This window comes from Narcine bancroftii, chromosome 3 (genome assembly GCF_036971445.1).
Source record: "Narcine bancroftii isolate sNarBan1 chromosome 3, sNarBan1.hap1, whole genome shotgun sequence".
Lineage (NCBI taxonomy): Eukaryota > Metazoa > Chordata > Chondrichthyes > Torpediniformes > Narcinidae > Narcine > Narcine bancroftii.
In genome coordinates, this window is record NC_091471.1 from 87,157,901 (window position 1) to 87,165,420 (window position 7,520).

At 46.8% G+C, this 7,520-nt stretch overlaps 1 protein-coding gene across 6 annotated transcripts in view; it reads left to right on the top strand.

Annotated features, from left to right (window-relative positions):
• ipo11 (importin 11) overlaps positions 1-7,520 on the top strand; it is a 433,130-nt gene that overhangs the window by 1,565 nt on the left and 424,045 nt on the right. For 5 of the 6 annotated variants that reach the window (XR_011353505.1, XR_011353506.1, XM_069924487.1 and 2 more), the window contains exon 2: positions 5,871-5,955. The exons of the other annotated variant lie outside the window; for it this stretch is intronic. The gene's annotated coding sequence lies outside the window, so the exon portion shown is untranslated. The remainder of the gene's footprint in view (positions 1-5,870; positions 5,956-7,520) is intronic. 6 annotated transcript variants of the gene reach the window in all.

Here is a 7,520-nt window from a genome sequence, read left to right on the forward strand (position 1 = left end):
GTGTTTATGAGCCAACAGCTTGGCTCTAAGTTGTTCATTGATTTTGTTTTTTTTAAAACTTGTTCATTTGCACTTTTATGTTCAGCAAATACTGGAAGAATTTACCAAACCAGGCCTTGGTAAAATAGTGCCTTGGTGTAATTTCCCTTGTAACATAGTCCACTCATCACATCTAAATTTTAAATTTACTATGATGTTTGATTGTTTTTGGTTGCTGTGGATTTAAACTCTGGATGTGATGGGACCAAATAAGGCTGTTTACTCTGATTTATAAGAGTAAATCAAGATATCTCTCTGCATTGCCTATTTGCTGAAGATGCAGTATTACTTATCTTAATTACTTTCTGTAACATATTTTGCATATTAAATCTTTGTCTTCTACACTTAAACTATCCTGTATAAAAAAATATGCATTTGCATAGTGTTCTTCAGGTCCTTGGGCTCTGCAAATGCAAATGCATTTCAGCCAATTTTGTTTTTAGGAAAAATCGTTTTGTTGGGAAAAAAAAAAAATCGCTGAAAAAAATTAACTTAATTACTGCCCATGTGGTCATTTATCCTGGGTGCCTTTTTAGACTGCAAGTACCTGAGTGCAACATTCCTGGTTGGACGTGCAGTTGAGTGCATGACCATTAATGAAGTTTTCTGGTACGATTTACATTGCAGGCTTCCTCCAAAAAGTTGTAGGGGTCCTGCAGGATAAATTGTGGTGCAGGAATTGACTCAGGAATTAGACTGCCCATGTAGCTGCAAAATTCCTTGATTATGCTGTTACATGCCTTGCAGTCTAAAAACCGTTAATTAAATATTTTTGTGAAGAGACTTTTTTTTATAATGTTTTGTGCACCTATAAGCAGCTGACATCCACATTTAACATTTGATTAATAGGTAAATGATTTGTTTCAATTTTGCTGACACAAGATAAACGTGACAGTGTGTGCTACCGTGAAGTTTGGAAAGAAGACACACGAGAAGTTGAAGACTGATTTATTGCTCTGGCAGCTCTGCTTATATGCTCTCCCTGCTGCTGACGACAGGAGTGATGACACAGCAGCGCCGATCTTCAATTGGGTGGTGTTCCCGCCATTGCTCGTTTCCCGCCGTGCAGGTGGCCACCTGGGAAGAAAATTGTTGATCCCTGTGGGGTCAAGGCAGTTGCCGCATTTGTTGGCCATTTTGTGTATCGGGTTGCGTCCCTGTAAGTGGGCCGCTACAAGACACCCCCAGAACTGGTGATTGGAGCTCTGTTTGCCACTTTTGGTGACCTACCTTTGCGTTGAGGGGGCTGCTTGGAGACTGGTTGACTAATGTTCAGGTGTGCTGGTTTGAGGCGGTCGATGGTGAAAATCTCTTCCTTGCCGCTGATATCCAGCACATGTCAACCGGTTGTGCTTGATTATAGGGACCCTCAACAGCTGTTGCAGAGGTGTTTTGGCGTTCCTCCCCTGAATGAAAACAAATTCGCATGTCCCAAAGACTTTGAGATGTAGGCTTTGATCTGGCCACGCAGCGGAGGCTGCAGAGGTGCTGGAGTGCCCTCAGCTTAGTCAATGAGGTCGTAGAGTCCTCTAGGACCTTGGTGGCAGCCAAGAACTCCCCCAGTATCCAACGGTGCGCTGTATACCATCTCAGCTGCTGAGGCGAAGTCTTCTTTTGGCGTGGTGTGGATCTCTTGGAGGACCCAGGGTAACCAGTCTGCCTAGTTCGGCCCCTTGAGCTGAGCCATCAAGACCATCTTTAGGTGCCTGTGGAACCACTCCACCAACCCATTGGTCTGAGGGTGGAGAGCCGTGGAATGGTGGAGCTGGGTTCCCAGCAGCTTGGCCAGTGTCGCCCAGAGACCTGAAGTGAACTGTGTATCTCTATCAGAGGTCGTATGCTCCGGGATTCTGAACCTTGATACCCAGGTGCTGATCAGTGCTCTGGTGCAGGTCTCAGTGGTTGTGTTGGCCAGTATGAGAGCCTCCGGCCACCTTGTGGAGCGGTCAATCATGGTGAGGAGAATGGCAGCAGTCCTACAATGTCAATATAGATATGGCTGAACCAACGTCATGTTGGCTTGAAAGTCTGGGGTGGAGGGGGGGTAGGATGCCTTGATGTGCATCTGCACTTTGGATGTCTGACAGAGTGTGCAGGTCTTGGCCCACCAACTGACCTGTTTCCTAAGACTGTGCCAGATGAACCTACTGGCCAGCATTTTAACAGAAGTCCTAATGGCTGGGTGTGGCAGGTTGTGCACAGCGTTGAAGACTTGTCGCCCCCCCAGGCTGCCGGCACGATGGGGCGAGGTTTGCCAGTGGAGATGTTGCAGAGGAGCATCTGGTTGCCAGGACCAATGGCAACATCCTCCAGCCTGAAGCTGGAAACTGCTGTTCTGTATGCCTGGAGTTCAGGGTCCTGCTGTGCTCTGGCTAGGGCAGATAGTCTATTCCTTGGAACAGGGTTTGGTCGGACTCAATCATGGGGTGGGACAGTGCGTCAGCCACCACATTGGTCTTACGTGCAATGTGTTGGATGTCTGTGGTGAGAGATCTCGCTGCTGCCTGGCTGACCACAGGTCAGTCATTTTGTGGAAGGCAAAGTTTAATGGTTTATTTTTTGTGAAGACCCGGAATTGTCTGCCTTCCAAAAAATATCTCGTGCCTGACTGCCAGTAGCTCCTGATCAAAGGTGCTGTATTGCTCCAGTACGCCCCCTACCACTGTGCTGGAGGAGTCTACTGTGAGTGGTTGGCATCTCTGGCCTGGGGTTGACCAGAAGGGTGTCATTGGCCAGTGCCTCTTTGGCCTTCTGGAACACCTCCAAGGCCTCATTGTCCCAGCCATGAGTGTAAAAAGGGGGCACATAATGCAAGCCACTGCTGGTATGAATCAGTGATAAAAGTTAATCATGCAACCCCTTCACTGTGCAAGGCTTGGCGAAACACCAAATGGCCTCCACCTTTTCGGGCAGTGGTTTTGCTCCGTGCCTGTTGATTTGATGCCCCAGGAAGTCTATTGTTTTCAACCTAAACTGGCACTTAGCAGGGGTTATCATTAGTCCAAATTCCTACACCCGGCCACACAGTTGCCTTAGATGGCTGCATGTTCTGTGTTGTTGCGGCTGATGATGAGAATATTGTCCAAATAGATGAACGCGAATGGGAGATCCCGGCCCACTGCATCCATCAGCCACTGGAAAGTCTGGGCTGCGTTCTTAAGTCCAAAGGGCATCCTCAAGAATTCAGAGTCTGAAAGGGGTAATGATGGCGGTTTTCGGGTTGTCATTGGGATGGACCGGGATCTGATGATGGCCCCTGATGAGGTTGACTTTGGAAAACATCCCTGCCACTTGCAAGTTAACAGTAAAGTCTTGGATTTTGGACACGGTGTACCTGTCGGGTGTGGTGACCTCATTGAGGTGGCAATGGTCACCACTTGGCCTCCATCCTCCTGCTGCCTTTGGTATCATGTGAAGGGGGGAGGCCCAGGAGCTGTCGGATTGCTGCACTAACCCAACTCTTCCATTTAAAAAAAATTCTCCCTTGGCAATGGTGACCTTCTCAGGGGGAAGGCGGTGCACCCTGGCATGGGGGGGGGCCCTCAGTGAGGATATGGTGGGGGGTGGGGCCCTCAGTGAGGATATGGTGCCTTACCCTGTGCTTCAGCTCTGTGGTGGTAAACTGTGGAGCCACAGCTGAAGGGAACTCTGCTAGGATAGTGTAACTTTCTAGTTGAGGTGAGGCGCAGGTAACATGGCTTCCCCCAGGGGCATAGTTTGAAAAGTCCTGGCATGCACCATTCACCACCCTTTAAGGTCCACCAGCAGGCAGTGGGCTGGCAGGGTCTGCGCATTTGCACTATAACCATATTTGTGAATGTCCACGTGAACTGATTGCTGCCAAAGTGGAAGGGGTCAGTGTGGGTGCCGAACATTTGTATAGTGGTGCTGTACATTGGCCTCCGTGCCAGACCCAATTTGCTGTCTGGGTGTTGTAGGCCGGGGGTGGGGAGGAGGACACTTATTTCGGCGCCAGTGTCAATGAGGAAGTGCCTTCCTGACAGAGTCCCTCACATGGAGGGGACTTTTACATTGGCCAATTGCTGCAGCCATTAACGATGGTTGGCCATGGTGTTTCCTTTTAATGTGCAGTGTGAATGGCATCGATGGCCACCGCACCGCATCATTGGTGATAGTAGCAATAGTGTTGTTGGGGGGTCCACTTGCCTCTCTTTTTGCTGTGGTCTTGTCATCAACTGTGTGCAGGGCCTAGCGATCTGCTCCACCGAGGCGCTGTTTTCTTTCTTTGTTCTCCAGGACATGTCCGGACGGGCAGCAACTTTCCTGGGGTCACCGAAGTCTTCATTGGCAAGCAAGAGTCGGATATCCTTGGGTAGCTGTTTCAGGAAACACTGCTCAAAGAGCAGGCAAGGCTGAGCATCTCACTCATGAGGGCAGATGGGGCCCTGTCCCCAAAACTGACTGTATGTAACATTTGGGCAGCGCACTCACGCTGTGAGTGCCCAAAGGTATGGGTTAATAGCTCGTTGAGGGCATTGTATTTTGCCTTGCTCCAGAGGCTGCCGTAGGTAGTCGATGACCTTTACTGCTGTCTTCTGGTCAAGCAAGCTCACCACATAGTAGTAACATATGTTGTCGGCGTTGATCTGTTGAAGGTCGAACTGGGCCTCTGCCTGTTCGAACCACACGTGTGGCTGCGATGCCCAGATCGTTGGCAGCTTTAACTATGTGAAGAGCTGTTTGATCTGTTATCTTTGGATCCAACTGCTGGTTGATCCTTCCAGGGACACCATTGTGTATGTGCTACTAAAAAAATGTGGAAAGAAGACACATACATGAGGAGTCGAAGACTGATTTATTCCACTGGTAGCTCTGCTTATATTCTCTCCTCGTTGCTGATGACAGGAGTGATGTCATGGCAGTGCTGATCTCCGATTGGGTGGCGCTCCTGCTTCTGCTTATTGTTTCCCATTGTGCAGGTGGACACCTGGGATGAAGGTCATTGTCCCCCGTGAGATCTGCAAGGTTGCCAAGTTTGTCAGCCATTTTGTATACCGGGTCACGTCCCAGTTAGCGGGCCGCTATAACAGTACAATAATGCTATATACATTTTATCTATCTGAGAAAGTTGATGTATTTTGGTGCAGAGCCCAAATTCCAAGAGTATCACTTGAATTGACAACCTCCTGACTCCATGGAACTACTTTTGAGTTGTAGCTGGAATTCGTATGAACATGATAACCACTATCATCTTTCAACCCCAATCACTGATATAATCAAGATCACTTAACCAGGGGAGAAAATCTCTTCCTCTCAAAAACTCTGCATCTCTCAGTTGTTTTTGCTGGTTTAGTTGTAGCTATTCTTGTAACTGGAGTGATTTTTCTTGTCTTTTTATCCCTAGGGTCATCTTTGTGAACTCTTATTCTCATGCATGTACTGTCTTATTTATAAGTAGTGAATGGAAACATTTTCATATCTAAATCTAGAGATAACAGATTAAACCCCAGTGCATGGTGAATTTCAAATTCATTAGATTTTGCCTGTAATTGATACTAACACTTGAATTTGGCATTAAATCAAAGTTCATTTAACACTTATAATTGATGTGCAAAATCCTATTGCATTGTTTGAAGGACCAAACCAGACCAGCTGTTACTTCAATGTGTCTAACACAAGATTATCAAATCACACCTCATGTGAGACTTTACAATATGCAGATTGATTGTAGAAATTTAATCTTCCTGATTTTTTTTCCCCCCCACCATCTTCAATTTGATTCTGCCATCAACATTTTTTCTTTCCCCTTTAGGCAATTCATCGTCACTGTTGCCTTTTCAACTCATTGAATATTTTTGTGTCTTTGTCAGTGACTCAACTTCCTGTGCAGTTGCCATATGTATCCTCTGCTTCCTCCATCCTCACATCACACAGGGATCTGAAGAGTCTTTCCAGGTGAAGTAATGATTTGTATGCACTTTCAGTCTTATGCAGTGCATTCATTGTTCATGATCTCCAAGCAATCTCCAACAGACCCGTTCTTGACAACAGACCCAACTAGTCCCCCTCCACCATCACCCTCCTCTGGCTGGTAGAGCTAGTCCTCACCTTTGATAACTTCTTAAACTCATCCTACTTTCTCCAAGTCAAAGGGTTAGCACAGGCCCCAGCTATACTTGCCACTTTGTTGGCTATGTGGAGCAATGCACACAGGCGACAGGCACGGCTCCACAACTCTACCTCCACTTCGTCAATGACTTCTTTGGTGAGCTCGTCAACTTCATCCACTTTGATTTAACCCTGATTCAAATTTACTTTGTCAATCTCTAACAACCCTCTCCCTTTTCTTGATCCCTCTGACCCCATCTTGGGAAACAAACCATTTACAGACATCTTTTACAAACCTTTCAACTCCCATAACTACCTCAACTATACATCTTCACACTAAGGATTCTATTCATTTCTCTAAATTCCTGAGTCTCCATTGCATTGGCTCCCAGGACAAGGTCTTCCTCCTTCTTCAAATAAAGTGGCTTCCCCTCTACCATCATGAACTTGACCCTCACCTGCATATCCTCCATTACCAGCACATCTATCCTGGCTCCCTCGGCCACCACCTACAACAAGGCCAGAATACCCTTTGTCCTCAATCTCAACCTACAACCCCACCAGCCTCTGCATCCAACATATCTTCTGCTAGTTCTGCCACCTACCATGGGATCCCACCACCACCACCTTCACCCCTCTCCTTTCCACCTTCACTCCTTTGGCACTATTCTGTGACCACAGAAGGTGTTCCATTGCACCCAGATCTCCTCCCTCACCACCATTTGGGGTCCCAAATAGTCCTTCCAGGAGAAGCAACACTTTGCTTGTGAACAGTAGGGGTCATCTACTGTATCTGGTGCTCCTGTTGTGGTCTCCTCCCTATTGGAGAGACTGGATCTTCCAGTGGTCACCCATTTCATTTCCCCACCAAATTCCTTTGCTGACATGTTGTCTATGTTTTCATGCACTGGCAGTCTGAGACAACCCACTGGAGGAACAACTCATTCTGTCTGGGCACCCTTCAATTCGATGGCATTAACAGACTTCTCTGGGTTTCCATTAGTTCCCATCTCTCCATTTTTTTCTCTCTTTTCACAGAGCCAAAAACAACCCCCCTCTCCCATTCAATTCACACCTATCCTCTCTCTTGACCTCTTATTCTATTCAATTAACTCATTTTGTCTGTTGGCCTGTGCTCCTCCTCCCATTCTTCTTTTCCCCAGTCTTTTTAATAGAGACAAAACACAGAAGAAATACACAAAAGAAATAGCAGGGGGAAGAACAACAGACCAACAGACAAAAGGTGATATAGAGACTTGTCTTTTTTTGCTCATTCCTTGAGGAAGGACTCAGGCCCAAAACATTGGTAATATATTTTTACCTCTTCTGGATGCTGTAATTCCTGCTGAGTTCCTCCAGCATTTTTGTACTTTTACTACACTCACAGTATCTGTAGACTTCAGTGTTTCAAA